Source organism: Macrotis lagotis, chromosome 3 (assembly GCF_037893015.1).
Source record: "Macrotis lagotis isolate mMagLag1 chromosome 3, bilby.v1.9.chrom.fasta, whole genome shotgun sequence".
NCBI lineage: Eukaryota > Metazoa > Chordata > Mammalia > Peramelemorphia > Peramelidae > Macrotis > Macrotis lagotis.
In genome coordinates, this window is record NC_133660.1 from 967,092 (window position 1) to 984,073 (window position 16,982).

The window sequence follows — 16,982 nt, forward strand, 5'->3', positions numbered from 1 at the left end:
TTCTCTTTCTAACTACTTTAATAATGATAAAGTTCTTAGGAGTTACTTATCCTCTCATTTAGCAATATAAATTGTTTAAACTCATTTAAGCCCCTTATGCTTTGTCTTTCATGTTTACCTTTTCATGTTGCTCTTGACTTTTATATTTGAATGTCAGATTCTCTACTAAGCTATGGTCTTTTTCATTAGGATTGATTGTAAATACTCTACTTCATTAAATTCTCATTTTTTTCCCTTAAGGATGACATGCAGTTTGTGAGTATATAATCATATGTTATAATTCTAGTTCCCTTGTCTTCTGCTATAGAAATCTATGATTCTGACTGACGTTTAATTCCTCTCTGTATACTTGAAATATTTCTTCTTTGTCCTGGGAGCTCGGGAATGTATCCATAATTTTTCTGAGTTATCATTTTGAAATATCTTTCAGGAGCTGATTGTTGGGTTCTATGACTTTTTTGATCTCTGATTCTAAAATGTTGGAACAATTTTTCTTGATAGTTTCTTTAAAGTTGATATCTAGGATTTTTTAGAACTATGGCTTTTAGACAATCCAATACTTCTGAAATTTTCTCTCTCCAGTCTGTTTCTCAGGTCAGTTGTTATTCCTATGAGATATTTCACATTTTTTTTTAAAAAACCCTTCTTTGGATTTTGATTTTTTTGGTTGTCTTGTGGAATCATTAGGTTCTACTTGCCCAGTTCTAATATTTTAGGGAATTATTTTCTTCATTGTGCTCTTGTACCTCTTTTAAAATTTGATCAATTTAGCTTTTCAAAAGTTATTTTAATCAGTGAAGTTTTGTACCCCTTTTATCATTTAGACAATTCATTTAAAGGATTTTTTAAAGTGAGGATTTGTGCTATTTTTGCCATTTGGGATCAATAATACTTTTTTTTTTTTTTAGTTTTTGCAAGGCAATGGGGTTAAGTGGCTTGCCCAAGGCCACACAGCTAGGTAATTATTAAGTGTCTGAGGTCGGATTTGAACTCAGGTCCTTCAGGGCCGGTGCTCTATCCACTGTGCCACCTAGCTGCCCCTCAATACTCTTTTAAGGTATTATTTTTTTCAGATACTTTGAGCCTCTTTTAACAAGTTGCTGATACTCTTTTCATAGTTTACTTGCACTGATTTTATTTCTTTTCCCAATTTTTCCTCTACTACTCTGAGTTGATTTTTTTATTTTATTTTTTATTTACACATTACTATAATACTCTTGTTAAGAGTGAACATAATCGGAGCAGCCAGCTGGCACAGTGGATAGAGCACCGGCCCTGAAGTCAGGAGGACCTGAGTTCAAATCTGGCCTCAGACACTTAATAATTACCTAGCTGTGTGGCCTCGTGCAAGCCACTTAAACCCATTTGCCTTGCAAAAAAAAAAAAAAGAGTGAACATAATTCCCCCTCACCCCAACAGAAATAAAAAAGAAACGTATGAGAAATAAAGTGAAAGAAGGAGGGGGAAAAATGTGCTTCAGTCTGGGTTTCCCCATGCTATCAGCTCTGTCTCTGGGGTGGATCACGTTCTTTATCATAATTCCATGAGAGAAGTTACTTCCATATTTTTCCAGTAACTACTTTTAATTCCCTCCATCCATTTCTCCCCACTACCAATTATTATATTTTCTCTCTCTCCTTTCACTCTATCCCTCTTCAAAAGTGTGCTGTGGGACAGCTAATTGGCACAGCGGAGCGATCACCAGTCCTGGGACCAGGAGGCCCCACCCTAGAGACCCAGCAACCACCTAGTTCTGTGGTCCTGGACAGGCCATCTAATACCACTACCTTGCAAAAAGTAAAAAACAAATTGTGTTATATCTGACTATCCTCTCCTATGATCTACCCTCTCCTCTATCGCCTATGTCAACTGTTTGTTCCCCTGTCCCCCTTTCTCCCATTCCATTGCTCTCCTTTTCCTTCTAGATTTCTATGCCCTATTAAGTATGTATGTTGTTTCCTTGCTGTGCCATTTCTTTTTTTTAATTTTATTTTTATTCTCATTTTGTACAAATGTTTTTTTACATTAATAAAATATTCTTGTTTAAGAGTAAACGAAATACCCCCTTCCCCCCATGAATATAGACTTGCTAAAGTGATAAAGTAAAGGGGAGAGAAAAAAATTTAAAATAAAAAAATAGTAACAATTATAGGTATGGCCAGGTGGCACAATGGACTAAACACCAGCCCTGGAGCCAGGAACACCCAAGCCCACATCCAGCCCCGTAGACCCACAATCACCGAGCCGTGTGACATGCAAGCCACCTAATCCCCACTGCCCTGCAAAAATCAAAAAGAAGAAAAAAAGACACAAAATAAAATAAAATAGTAATAATAGTAGGGGTGGCTGGGTGGCAGACAGAGCATTGGCCCTTGAGCCAGGAGCACCCAGGTCCAAATCCGGCCTCAGACACCCAAAGACCACCCTGCTATGTGGCCCCAGGCAGGCCACCCAGCCCCATTTGCCCTGCACCCTCCCCCAAATAATAATAATAAAAAATGTGCTTCAGTCTTTGTTCCAACACCAACAACTCTGTCATGGGTGGATCACATTCTTTATGGTAAGTCCATCGCAAAAGTTACTTCCATATTTTTCCAATGTTGCCATTGCTGATAGCAACTCCCTCCTTTCTTATTTCTCCATTACCATATACTATATTTTCTCTTTCCTTTCGCTCTGACTCTGCTGTAGGGTAGCTGAGTGGCACAGCAGACAGATCCCTGGTCCTGGGGCCAAGAGGCCCGGAGCCCCCATACCACCCCTTAGGCCCAGCATCCATCTGGCTCCATGGTCCTGGACAGGCCTTCCAATCCCAGCTCCTTGCAAGAAGTAAAAAAGAAAATGTGTTATATCTGACCACTCTCCCCCCATGGTCCATCCTCTCCTCCTTTATTCACATCCCCACCCCTTCCCTCTGCCCCCCCTTCTTACTCCAGATGCCTATACCCCATTGAGTATATATGCTGTTTCCTCTCCTAGCCACCTCTGATGACAGCAAAGGTTCCCTCATTCCCCCTTGCCTCTCTGCTTCCATATCATTGCAATAGCTCATTGTAATAAAAAAAAATCTTATTATATGAAATATTTTGGCCTATTCTCCCTCTCCTTTTTCTTTCTCCCATTAAATTTCCCTTTTTTTCCTATTGACTCCATTTTTACACCATATTTTATCTTCAAATTCAGCTTTCTCCTGTGCTTCAACTATAAAAGATCCCTCTACCTGCTCTATTAGCTGAGAAGGTTCATATGAGTATTATCAGTGTCATTTTTCTATGCAGGAATACATGCAGTTCATCATCATTAAATCCCTCATATTTTCCCCCTCTCCTCCAATCTCTGTGCTTCACCTGAGTCCTGTATCTGAAGATCAAACCTTCTGTTCAGCACTGGCCCTTCCAATAGGAACATTTGAAATTCCACTGGTTCATTGAAAGTCCATCTTTTTCCCTGGAAGAGGATATTCAGCCTTGCTGGGTAGTTCATTCTTGGCTGCATTCTAAGCTCTTTTGCCTTCTGGTATGTTATATTCCAAGCCCTACGAGCTTGCAGTGTAGTTGCTGCTAAGTCCTGTGAGATCCTGACTGCAGCTCCATGATATTTGAACTGTGTCCTTCTGGCTGCTTGTAATATTTTCTCTTTGACTTGGCAGTTCTGGAACTTGGCTATAATATTCCTAGGGATTGGAATTTTGGGATCTCTTTCTTGGGGGAATTGGTGGATTCTCTCCATTTCTATTTTTCCCTCTGCTTCTAGAATATCAGGGCAATTTTCCTGTAGTAGTTCTTTGAAAATGATGTCAAGGCTCTTTTCCTGATCATGACTTTCAGGTATTCCAATAATTTTTAAATTGTCTTTCCTAAGTCTGTTTTCCATATCAGTTGTTTTTTCAATGAGATATTTCACATTTTCTTCTAATTTTTCATTTTTTTTGGTTTTGAAGTATTGATTCCTGATTTCTGGTAAAATCATCGACCTCTCTGAATTCTATTCTTTGTCTGAAGGATTTGTTCTCCTCAGAGAGTTTTCTTATCTGTTTCCATCTGGCCAATTTTTCTTTTTAAAGCATTCTTCTCCTCAATAACTTTTTTGAACTGTTTTATCCATTTGACCTAAGCTGGTTTTTAGCATGCTATTTTCTTCAGCCTTTTTTTGGATTTTCTTGACTAAGCTGCTGACTTCATTTTCATGTTTTTCCTGCATCTCTCTCATTTCTGTTCCCAGTTTTTCTTCTAACTCCCTCATTTGATTTTCAAAGTCTTTTTTGAGCTCTGTCATAGCCTGGTCCCAGTTTCTGTTTCTCTGGGAGTCTTTAGATGCAGGAGCTTGTGTTTCCTTGTCTTCAGACTGAGTATATTCATTCTTATTGAAATCATAGATAATATATTTCTTAATGGTGTTCCTCTTTTTTTTCTCTGCTTGCTCATTTTCCCAGCCTAAGCCTGTTTTGGGGGTGCTTCCTGAGCTTTTGGGGCATTCCCACAAGGGTCTCAGTGTGTGAGGCTCTGTCCTCCCTCCTGGTCTGTGAATGACCATATGTACTCCCGTCTGCCACGGGCCTGAGGTGGGGGGGGGGGGCGCTGCTGTTCTGTGTGGGGGCCTGGACTGCGATCAGGATCTGAATGTGGTCAGAGCCCCAGAGTCCTGTTCCAGAGGCGGTGGACAGAGCTTCTAAGTCTCTCTTCACTCCCCTCCCTCTGCTCATGACCTGGAGGCTCCTCCTTACTGGCTCCACCTGTCTGTTCCTGGATCTGGGCTGCCAAAAGACCATGCTGCTAGCTGTGTGCCGTGAGAGCTGGGCTTCACGTGCTTGGCATAGGTCCCCAGCTGTTCCCCCACTCTGTACCCGGTGCTCCCCGGGGTGTAGCTCAGGAGACTCCCCCACTGTTGTGAGCTGGGGTTCCCAGTGCCCTGCGGCTACCTCCCGAAGGCTGAAGTTCTTTCGCTCTGGCAGGCACCCCTTCGACCCGGGACGCAGAGCCTTTCTGCTCTTTTCCAGGTTACCTGTAGTAGGAGAACTGCCTCTCTGGGTCACTTTGTGGGTTTTGTCTCTCGAAAGTTTAGTTAGAGTCCTTAGCTTATGAGTTTTATCGGAGAGTGCCCAAGACTCAATCCTTTCTTGTCGCCATCTTGGCTGCCGCCCCCCAGCCATTTCTGATGAGATTGAAGGCCCCCTCATTCCCCCCTCACATTCCCCTCTTCCACTCTACTGGAAAAGCTGTTTCTTGACTCTTTTACATGAATTATCTTAGTCTATTCTACCTCTTTTCATCCAACCTCTCTATGCTTCACCTGAATCCCATACTTAGAGACCTAACTTTCTTTTTAGAGCTGGTCATTTCAACAGGAACATTTGAAATTCCTCTGTTTCATTGAAAGTCCATCTTTTACCCTGGAAGAGGATGTTCAGTTTTGCTGGGTAGTTGATTCTCAATTGCATTCTAAGCTCTTTTGCCTTCCAGAATATCATATTCCAAGCCCTATGAGCCCTTATTGTGGATGCTGCTAAGTCCTGTGTTATCCTGACCATAGCTCCATGATATTTGAATTGTGTCCTTCTGACTGCTTGTAGTATTTTCTCTTTGACTTGAGAGTTCTGGAAGTTGGGTATAATATTCTTGGGAGGTATTTTTTTGAATCTCTTTCCTGAGGAGATTGGTGGATTCTCTCAATTTCTATTTTGTCCTCTGCTTCTAGGATATCAGGGCAATTTTCCTGTAGAAATTCTATTCAAAAAAGTGAAATCAAGGCTCTTTTCTTGATCATGATTTTCAGGAAGCCCACAAAATTTTAAATTGTCTCTTTTGGATCTGTTTTCCAGTTCCATTGTTTTTTCTATAACTTATTTCATGTTTTCTTCTAGTTTTTCTTCTTTTGATATTATTTTATTGTTTCTTGATTCCTCACAAAGTCATTGCCTTCCTTTAGTTCTATTCTATGTTTGAAGGATTTGTTTTCCTCAGAGAGCTTTCTTATCTTCTTTGCCATCTGGTCAGTTCTGCTTTTTAAGGTATTTTTCTCCTCATTAACTTCTTTGAACTTTTTTTTCCATTTGACCTAAACTAGTTTTCAGTATGTTATTTTCTTCAGCATTTTTGGATCTCCTTGACTAAGCTGTTGACTTAGTTTTCATGTTTTTTCCTGCATCTCCCTCATTTCTCTTCCCAATTTTTCTTCTACCTCCCATACTTTATTATCAAAATCTTTTTGAATTCTGAAATAGCCTGAGACCACTTTTTATATTTTTTGAAGCATTTAGAGGAGAAACTGGAACTTTCTCATCTTCTGATTGTGTGGTTTGGTCCTCCATGGGACCAAAGTAATTGTATATGGTCAGGTTCCCTTTTTTCCTGTTTACTCATTTCCCCAGCCTGTGCCTGGTTTTGGGGTGCTTCTTGAGCTTTTGAGCATTATTGTGGCACCCCTCAAGGTTCTTAGCTCCTTCAAAGTCTTATGAAAGAGTCTGACTGCTCTTCTGGCCTGTGCTTTGGTCTATGGATGACCACAAATACTTTCTTCTGCCTGAGGCTGTGAGAAAGGTCCCTGCTTTATGGCAATGGCATAGTCCCCAACTGAGACCAGTGTCTGAATATGGATAAAACACCAGAGTCCTGTCCCAGGGCCAGAGGAGAGACCTCAAAAGTCTCCCCATTCCCCTTACCTTACATGGGCTGAGAGCTCTGGAAGCAGCTGTCAGGCAACTCTGCAGGCATGCTTCTGCTTCCTGGGATCTGGGCTGTGCTGAGGGCTAGCATCTGCCAAACAACTTTGGCAGATGTTCCCTGCTGATGTTCCAAGTTGTGCTTGGTGCTTCCTAGGTTGGCAGGTCAGGAAACTGCTTCTGATTCTGGGAGCCGGTGCTGCCCTGAGACCCAGGTATCTGGTCATGCAGTGGGCTGTTCCTGGAAGACTGGAGCTCCTTTGCTCCATCCCAATATTCCTGGCTATGCTGTCACCCTCTCTACCCCTGAGGAACCGAGCTTTCCCATGATCTTCCAGGTTACCTTGGACTGGAAAATTTCCTTACTGGATCTTTCTCTTGAAAATTTAGAGCCATACTTTTAAGGTTTTTGGAATATTTTGGAGAGAGCTTCTTGGAAAGGCTGTTCTCATTCTGCTGATGTGGCTTCCCCCCCCCATTTTTATTTTTTTTAATTTTTTTTAGGGTTTTGCAAGGCAAATGGGGTTAAGTGGCTTACCCAAGGCCACACAGCTAGGTAATTATTAAGTGTCTGAGACCAGATTTGAACCCAGGTACTCCTGACTCCAGGGCTGGTGCTTTATCCACTGCACCACCTAGCCAGCCCCCCGCCCAATTTTAAAGTCATTTATTATTCTTTCTTTCTCAGACCACTTTTCTATCTTTCTCTAATTTTTTTTTCTTTGAGGATTTCCAAGTACATGTTTTCATATTGGATATTGATCTTCTCTGTCACTGCCATAGATTTTCATTGTCAAGTTATTTTGGATTGTATACTTATATATTTAATGTATTTCTTGACTTTGAACTTTATGCTAAAGTTGGTATCTACTGTCATAGGTAAAGAGAGTACTCTTGTCAGTTTTGGGCTTTGTCATTCTGCTGTTTTCCCAGTAGGGTCTGTTGGTTCTTTCAGCTTCTTGTGCTTCCAAGATTGTGAGATATAGGGAGAATGGTCATTGCTCCTCTTGGTCTGAGCTGTTTCTTACCCAAGTAGGAACCCGGCTGCTTCTTTTCTCTGCCCCAGAACCAAGACTCAGAACTGAGTATGTGCAATGAAGTCCCCAAACAGTGCCTGGTCCTTCCCCTAGTGTTAGCACAGAGATAATCTGTAACCTATTTCTTGCCATCTCTGGGCTGATAGCTATACCACCTGTGGCTTCTTTTGTAACCTCCTTCAAGACTCAAAGCTGGCTTTACAACTCAGGGTCAGTCCCCATCCTACTGTTTACAGACTTCCCCTTCTGACTTTCTATTTTATCTTGGGATGGAAAATGTGACATAACCTTTTGTTGTGTATACTATTCCAGAATTCAGTTTGAAGCATGATTTTAAAATGATTTCAATGAAATATTGGGAGAAATCAGGGATAGTGCTTCCTCTAGTCCACATTCTGGTCTCTGAGTTGAGGATGATGAGCATAAAAGAGAGCATGGGGAAATTCAGAATCTTTATCATTAGACGTTCAATAGGATAGAAGTTTATCATTGAAGATTGAGTTCAAGTCAGTTGTTAGAATACTAAGAACTTCTATATTAGGATGAGAAATTCCATGGACAACAGGTAGCAGAATGCAATTAGCTGGAAGGGAAAGAAGTGAAGAACTTGCCTGGGAACTGGCTCATTGGAGGTGACTAGGGAGGGGATTTTATAGGAAGTCCCAGAGGGCACTGGGAGAGAGCAGAATGGAATGGTTGGCTCAAGAAAGCTAGCATGCCAGGTAACTCCACTGCCTATCTGACAGGTGCTTCTTTCCTCGTGTAATAGGCTCAGACAACTAGAGACAGATTTTTTTTCTTTCCCTCTCCATTTGTCATACTCTTTTCACTAATGACAAGGCAGGACAGAATACATGTCCTTCTTTATTCAGTGGTTGGATTTTGGATGTCTGAATATTGATTAAAGCTCTAAGTCACTGAAAACTGATGGACGTCTCATATAGTGAAATAACCTTTGAAGTTTTAAAGATAATATTTCACTAGCATATGGAATAAAGCAATTCAGTGTCTTGTATTTTAACAATAAATGTCATCACTAGAGATTTGAAATATAAGACATTGCTAGGAATTTCCAATAAGGAAACTCCTCTGAGATGTTATATACCTGCTCTGCCACGTATGGTTTTCAAGAGACTCCTCTTTTACTGAGAGACTAAGGAGTTGCCCTAGACCACACAACCAATATTTGTTATAGGAAGATCTTATACTCAGTACTTCCTAATTTCAAAGCTGGATCTCTATTATGCCTACAACCTCTCATCACTTTTAAAATTAAACCAGTTCAGCTGCTATACTGAATATTAGAATTCTCTTCTTGCAGTACAAAGTAGAGCAACAAGTCTTCAATTTAGAAGCTTCCTATGACTTCAAATCAATGGGATGTAAGCTGAAGTCCCCTAATATGGGAGTAAGAGTTCAGGAGAAGAAAGTATGTGAAACAAGCAGCCAAACTCATTAAGGAAAGGGAATGTCCTGGAGGATGATAAATAACAGCTTTCATAATATTTATTAAGAGATAAATGTGGATTCAATGAACTTTATAGAAGAGGGCTTCATGTAGAGGTAGTCCTATTAATTTCCAAGTGTGAGGATATCTATCACTTGTCTGCCTCCTAAAGCACATGCATATGCATATTTTTAATTTAACCTAAGCATTGCCAGTTTCTTAATTTTGTATGGCAAGAACCTCAGTGTCTTCAGACTCACCACTTTTGGTGAGCTTCAATTTCTTACTATCTCTTAGCCTCACTCTATATAATCTGTTGCAAGGTCTATTAAAATTATTTTTGCAGTATTTCTCATTGGTTCTCTAAGGCTGCTACCACCCTAGTGGAGGTCTTCATTTACTCACACTTGGGACTATTGCAAAAGCATCCTGTTTGTATCTGCCTGCCACCAATCTCTCCCCACACCAATATTTCCTTTATTCAGTAGTCAAAGTAATTTTTTACCTCCCGTTTTCAACCATACTCAGTTATGTCCAGTGTCTCTTTACCTCCACAACCAAATACAAAATCTCTGTTTGGTATTCAAAGCACTTTATAACCCACAATCTCCCCTCAAATTTCCAGTCTTCTTCTACCTCATATCTATTCTTTAAATCATGGTGCCTAGAATACAGTATTCCACATTTGGTCTGATTTAGGCAGAATATAAGAAAACTCTTACTATTGTTTGAGCTTCTTTCTAACTCTGTAAATGAAGCATTATCTCATAATAATTTTGTAGTATCCTTCCTCATTGTTGACATGCTGACCTTATTAAAATTGTAATGAATTTTCTTAGGTACTCTCATCTAGTATCATCTCCTCAATCTTTTTCCTCCACATATACTCCAAAAGTAGTACAAAGAACATTTAAAAATGAATATTTCCTTCAAAACATTTAATCACAAATATAGAAACTTACTCCCTTTAACATCATAGGAAGCATAATTCTGTTTCCTACACAACTTCAGTTCCTGGAAAGGTGAAAGGGGATAGGTTCATTGCTTGCCTCTGTTCCCATACAGCACAATCCCAGTTCCAAGTCCCAAACTAACCTCAGTTTTAGTCTCAGACAATCTGACTACTAAAGCTTCCCGAGCTGTCCTGGCTGTGTGCAGTGCTGGCTCTCAGATATATAAGGCTCAAATTCTCCATCCTCTAGGGGAGATTGACCAGGTAAACATGTCCAGCCCCATTTATCAGGAGTAGGAGTAAAAAGAGACATAAAGGAGGGTAATGCAAATCTTTTTCCTCTAATTTAATTTATGGTGTTCTTGCTGAGTACAGCAGATAAGTGGTCACTGAGAAACAGTACAGTACAGAAAGAACATGGTGGGGGAAAATGAATGGCTTAATCTCTCCATTCAGCAGCAAATGACAGGATGCTCTACCTTGCACATGATAGAGGATGTAGCTGGCTCTATGTTAGTCTAAGTCATTCCAGGTCAGTTTAGAAAATTGACTTCAATAAAAATCTTTTTTTGTGCTTTGCTTTATTTCTATCTTTAGCTTTTTCAGATTCTGTAGTAATTCCCTTCATACAATTAATGGAGGTCTCTCATGATATCTCTTTTTTAAAAAAATTATTTAAGGCAATGGGGTTAAATGACTTGCCCAAGGCCACACAGATGGGCAAATATTAAGTGTCTGAGTTTGGATTTGAATTTCAGTCCTTCCAACTCCAGGACCAGTGCTATTTCTACTGTACACCTAGCTGCCCCATAATATCTCTTAAGGGAAAACATGAAATAAAAGGATTTTATAGTTATAAGGTTTTTTTTTAATAAACAGATAAAGACAAAAAGCAATTAATTTGCCTTAAATAATTTTCAAGAGTTTTTTTTCCAATTAATGACTTCCAGAAAGAATGAGAATTCTAGGGAATTCTAGGCATGCAAAAAAGCATTGGATTTGTAGTTGGAGAACATAAGTTCAAATCCCAGCTTTCCAATTTGCTATCTTTATGTGACCTTGATTCTATCATTTTTCCTTTCTGGGCCTTAGTCTTTTCCTTTGTAAACTGAAGGGCTTTGATTAAATTCCCTTTAGGGTGTCTTCAGAATCTAAAAATGTGATCCTATGAACACCACTTTTAGGTTTATGTAGTTAAATTAAGGTCAGATTATTTACTTTAGGTGATGTCATGGCTAATGCTAATTCTTAGTACTTTATAGGTACTTTAATTGGTTGAGACTTTAATTTGCACATTTATGTTCTTCCCAGGTGAATTTTTGAAACACATTAGGGGCAGTGCCAAGTTTCTGTCGGATTCTTTTATTTTTTATTCATGCCAAACTCTATTATCAGAAGCAAACCACTGAAAAAACAAAGGTTCTCTTTTGTTGATGTGTGTTTGTGTTTGTGTGTGTGTGTGTGTGTGTGTGTGTGTGTGTGTGATGACAAAACATATATGGCCACATCAGTCTTTTTTCTGTTGGGCTTTAAAAATTATTAATTGGTTTCTCTTTTATCTTAGGTGTGAGAGTTTAATTTCAAGGGCTAGAGAGGTAATCAGTCTCTTCTGCTCAATGTTCAATATTTATTAGCACATACTTCCTAAGTGGATAGTGGCATAGTAAACATTAAGGACATACAAATAAGAAGAGAAATCAACATCTAAATCACATCTCAAACCTATTCTAATGACATTGAACAGTGCCATACAGTCAGCCTAATTTCAGGTGAAAAGTGAGTTACAGACACTGTAAAATCTGCTGTGGTACCCTCAGGTACTTCTCCAAGCCTGTAGCATTTTTTGCATTTCTGTTCTTGTTATCTACAAAAAAAATGGAGCACCAATATTCATGCGAGGACTGCAGGAAAAATCTTCAGCAGAAGTTCAATTTGAGAATGAACTAGTTTTGTCAGTAGGGAAAGAAAGCTCGCTAAGTCTTGCTTCATAATCTAAACCATAAGGTTTATGAGCACCAATTTGTAATGGTAAAACATCTGAACTTTTCTGAACTTGGAAAATTATTCTTTTGCATAATTTGACCTTGACACACATTTAATAGGCTCATTAGTGAAAGAAAATAAAAAGGAAAAGAAAGAGGAAGGAAGAATAAAATAATTTATTAAGAAGATAATATGTGCCAGTCACTGTACTAAATAATTTACAAATGTCTCATTTAAGTTTCTTAAGAACAGTAGGATATAAATGTTAATAGTATCCTTATTTTTCAGTTGAGGAAACTGAGGTATATAATGATTAAATGATTTTTCCCATGTTCATTGAGCTTGTAAATTTATGAGGGCACTTTTGAACTCAGATCTTCTTGACTCTAGATGCTCAAATCTATGGTATCATCTGGAAGTTTCATAGACATGGTCTGGAAGAAAGACCTTTACTTCTTTTAATTAACTTAAGGAGAAAAAACAAACTTAAAAAAGTCAGAATTCTGCTTAATGCAGGTACAAAATGCATCTTCAGTACATGAAGAATCATGCTTTTCATTTCTTATCATTGAATTGATATAGATACAACTTATGTGAGGGTCAAAGTGCTATGATTAACTTCTTCTCTATTAGGGATGATTATATTAGTAGTACATTGACTTTTGAGGTAAGACATAGCTGTAAAACATAAACAAGATTGCTCTTATAACTCTACAATTTTGTAATCCTATGCTTCTCATTATTTGTAAATCTAACTTCTCTGATCTTATACTGCACTTGAACTAGGGAAGTTAATATCCATCACCCTATCATTTCTGTGCTATTATGATACTGTTCTACTTTCTCTCCATCAAACTTTGTCACTCCCTCTCATTTAATTTACTTCACTATACTTAAGAATGCTACTCAGCCTTTATCTTAATGGTAGGCCAACTCCACTATCAATCTATCTATATCTATCCATCAATCTATACGCACACACACACACACACACACACACACACACATATATATATATATATATATATATATATATGCTCTATTATAAAATTTTCCTTAATGCTCTAAATGAATTCTATTTTTCACAAAATCGTGGAATTGGAGTGCAGAAAAACATTTCAGTGGCCAGTTAGCCTAATTTGTATTCCAAAGTAAAATACACTTCAATATAAGTGTAAAGTGACTTCTAGTCTCCAAAGAGTTCTAGAAACCTATTATCTATTGAGATAGAACATTACATTTTGGGACAGTTCTAATTGTCAAGGAGTTGTCCTCGTATAAAACCTAAATTTACCACTTTTCATTTCCCGTTCTTTCTAGTTCTGCCCTCTGAGCTAAACAGAACAAATCTAATCTTTCCTTCACATGACAGTCCTTCAATACTTGAAGACAACTATCATGATCCTTCAAGTTTTTAATTCTCCAGGCTAAACATCCCCAGTTCTTTCAACATATTCTCATAAGACATGGGCATTGACATTGCTCCATTCTGAATTCAACTTGTCAATGTCCCTCTTAAACTATGGCATGCAGAACAGTACACAGCACTTCTCTCCTGGGGATGCCTGGCTGTCACTTCCCGCTTTCTGTGTATGATGCTCTTCATAATACATCCCAAATCACATGAGCTTTTTTGGCTATCACACTACACAGTTGACTCATATTGTGTTTGGAGCTCATTAAATTTTTGTATTGTCTTTCAGGAAAACTGACTAACCATGTTTCCCTCATTTTGTGCTTTTGAAATGAATATATTTTATGCTAAAATATTTTCATTCATATTGAGTTTCATCTTATTAAATTCTGTTTGGCTTTAGCCTAAAGTTTCTTATGCTTTGTTAGGGTAATCTGGTGAAATCCATGGAACATTGTCCCAGAATAGTGTTTTGTAATGTATAAAATAGAATATATAAGATAATAAAGGCAATCAACTATATTGAGAGATAATTATCAAAATATGTTTTTAAAAGTTCACAAACCTTAAATTCATTACCTTCCTGCTTTAACCCATCAAAATATTTTGAATTTTTACTCTGTCATCCAAGTCATCATCTGCAAATCTGCCATGCCTTTATCAGAGTTACTAATAAATATGTTTTATAACATAGAGCACAGAGCCAAGAAAAGATCAAGGGATCCTTCACTGAAGACTTTCTGCCACAACTAGTCGATCTCTTTCTTTTCACTCTACAAAATAAATAGATGAATTACATGAAATGCTCTAATCCTTTGTAAAAATCTAGGTGAACTACAGCTTTAGAGGTTTCATTACGAGGTTAGTAAATTTAAAAAAAATAAAATACCATTAATTTGGCATGATTGGGACCTGTTGAACCCATACTGGTACTTTATCGTGATCTCTTCCTTTTTCGAGATAGGTACAGGATCTTCTTAATGATCCATTCTAGATTTTCCCTAGAAATTAAAGTCAAATTCGCTGTTCAATAATAGGCATAATATGTTTGCTTTTATTTTTCAAAGTTTAGAATAACTAATCTAATCTTGTCCTGCTTTTCTTATTTTATCTGATTTTTCATTTATTACTGAAAATTACTGTCCAGCAAAATCTTATCTTCCATTTTTTTTCAGTCCTTTAGGGCCAAATGACTTCAATTGAAACTAGCTGAACTCTTGCTATCATCCTAATTATTTTGAATATCTATTGTTAGATTTTTTTGGTCTGATATTTAAAAAACTTTCACTATCTTGCCACCATATATGTTTCTAGATAAATTCCTCATTAATCACTTTCACAGATTGTATATTCTGTATAATCTGAAAACACATGTGCTTTCTGGGGGGTCTGTGCATTCTTTATTCAACAAGCTCTCTATGTGTTGTTAGGATAACTCCCTTTTTCTCCTGTCTTTTTCTGCCTTTCCTCTGGAATCTGACCATCCCACTCCCCAAATCCTATCAATATCTGGAAATGTTCTAGACTAAAAGAATTTCCCAGTTTCTTAATTGATTGATATGCCTCTACTTGCAGACTTTGAGAAAGAAGTTCAAACAGATATTCCTCATCCTTTTCATCCAGTTCCAGAAGCTTTGATCCAGAAGAATGAGAGTATTCCTTATTCTTCTACCTGTCATTAACTGAGGCTTCTGGTTTTCCTTCTTTGTCTTTTCTTAGTTCCATTTTAGAAATCTAGAGCATAAAGAGTACAGAGATAATCTAATACAACACCCTAGGTAGTAAAGAGACTTGCCTAAGTTCAAATAAGTATTAGATCCATTCACCTCAAAATCAATGCAGGCACTAAGATGTTCTTTAGTTTGAAGGAAATTGTTGGGCATACCTAGTTTGGAGGGTATTGTCCTGACCCCAGTATAAAGGACTATCCTAAATTCTTCCATTTTTTGTTCATGCTTCTTGATCCCTTGAATCACATGGCCTTGACTTTCTGGCTTTCTATAAACATAACAAAAAAAAATCCCTATAGCTTTCGGCATTGGCTTTTTCATCTATTTCTTCTGAAAAGTCCTTTTAGTCTCAGAAAGAAATTTGACAATTTTCTAACCCAACTGACCTACCTGTTGCTCCACAAGCACAATATTTCATTTCCCCTTCGTAATCTTTACCCCATAGAATTTTTTTACTTCCTTTAAATCAAAACTGAGATATTTCTTACTATAGGAGGGGCTTTTCGATGCCCTTTTGTTGTTGGTTCCTTTATTTTCCCTTAATAATTTTGTCTCTTTCATATATCTATCTATCTATCTATCTATACGCACAGTTTTTATTGATTGGAATAGTTTTTAATAGAAAAGGCAAACAAGCACATTGACTGACAAAAACACAGAGAGAACACTCACAGAGTTTTTTAAAAAATGACTAAAATGTCCTGTTTCCTGGTACTTAATTGTTGTGACCCATATGAACTCATTAAAATTAATAGCAGAGAAAATTTAATACCTAGAACTCTTTTATGACTATTTGCTTGGCTAACAAAATTGTGAATATTGATTTTCATTATATGGTAGAGGAATCATTTCACATAAAAATCCTGCTTTGCATCAGCAAGGTTAGTCAAGACAAGATCTCCAAATGTGACAGAATAGACCTTAGAACTGAGACAGAATAGAACTTAGAACTAAAATTGGAATGATACAGAAAAATTATCATGGCCCCTATGCAAAGATAACATGCAGAATCAAGAATCTTTCCATAGTTTCCAAGATGACAATTGATACTGGAAACTGGTGAGTTATGAGATGGACAGAGCCTATTGAGAAGAACTTAGATTACCCTCCCTGCAAGAATGGTTTTTCCTCAGTCAATGAGATGGTCAAATCTTCTTGATGACTTCATAGATAAGAGGAAAGAAAATCCAGGCTCAGTAATTGAGTTCACCCCTGCCATTTTGAGAACCACAAGAATGTCTGTAAGCCACTCTTACCATTAATTCAACTGTATTGCACATAAAGATGCCATCACTGGGGAACCTTTGACTTGGACATTCAGATGATAACAAAATTGCTTTGCAAACCTGCCTTGAAACCAAAGACTCTTCATGGTGAAGTGCTAAGTAAGCCAGGGTTCAGATCTTCCATGGATACTTCTCAGTTCCCAGATGTGGTGTTTGCTAGCATCCTGGCAACTTTCTTCAAAGTAACATGTAAAAAAAAAACTAAGGCACAGAGAAGATGAGTGACTCGCCCAAGATCTTTTACATACCAAATGATTACAGACCAGACAAGACCATGCTTTGGGTGACCAAATTCAGAACAAGAGTCTGAATTTTTAAATGGTAAGCAGAAGCAAGGAACAAAAAAGGATTAGAGAATTGGGAGAGATTGTTTCAGTGGATAATTCTTATTCCCCATTCAAGTGAAACATTTTATAAACAGTGAGTTAGGATGTTGAGAAAGGAAGGGTATACATTTTTAAAGCCATCAAGGTGA

General features: G+C 37.9%; 1 protein-coding gene and 1 non-coding gene across 3 annotated transcripts in view; both read left to right on the plus strand.

The window, feature by feature from the left end:
• The window catches only part of GRID2 (glutamate ionotropic receptor delta type subunit 2), a 1,800,826-nt gene that overhangs the window by 129,105 nt on the left and 1,654,739 nt on the right, over nucleotides 1-16,982 (plus strand). The gene's annotated exons all lie outside the window — the stretch shown is intronic.
• Nucleotides 16,149-16,253, plus strand: LOC141519745 (U6 spliceosomal RNA). Its single transcript, XR_012477390.1, has one exon. It is a non-coding gene; the product is annotated as a U6 spliceosomal RNA (small nuclear RNA).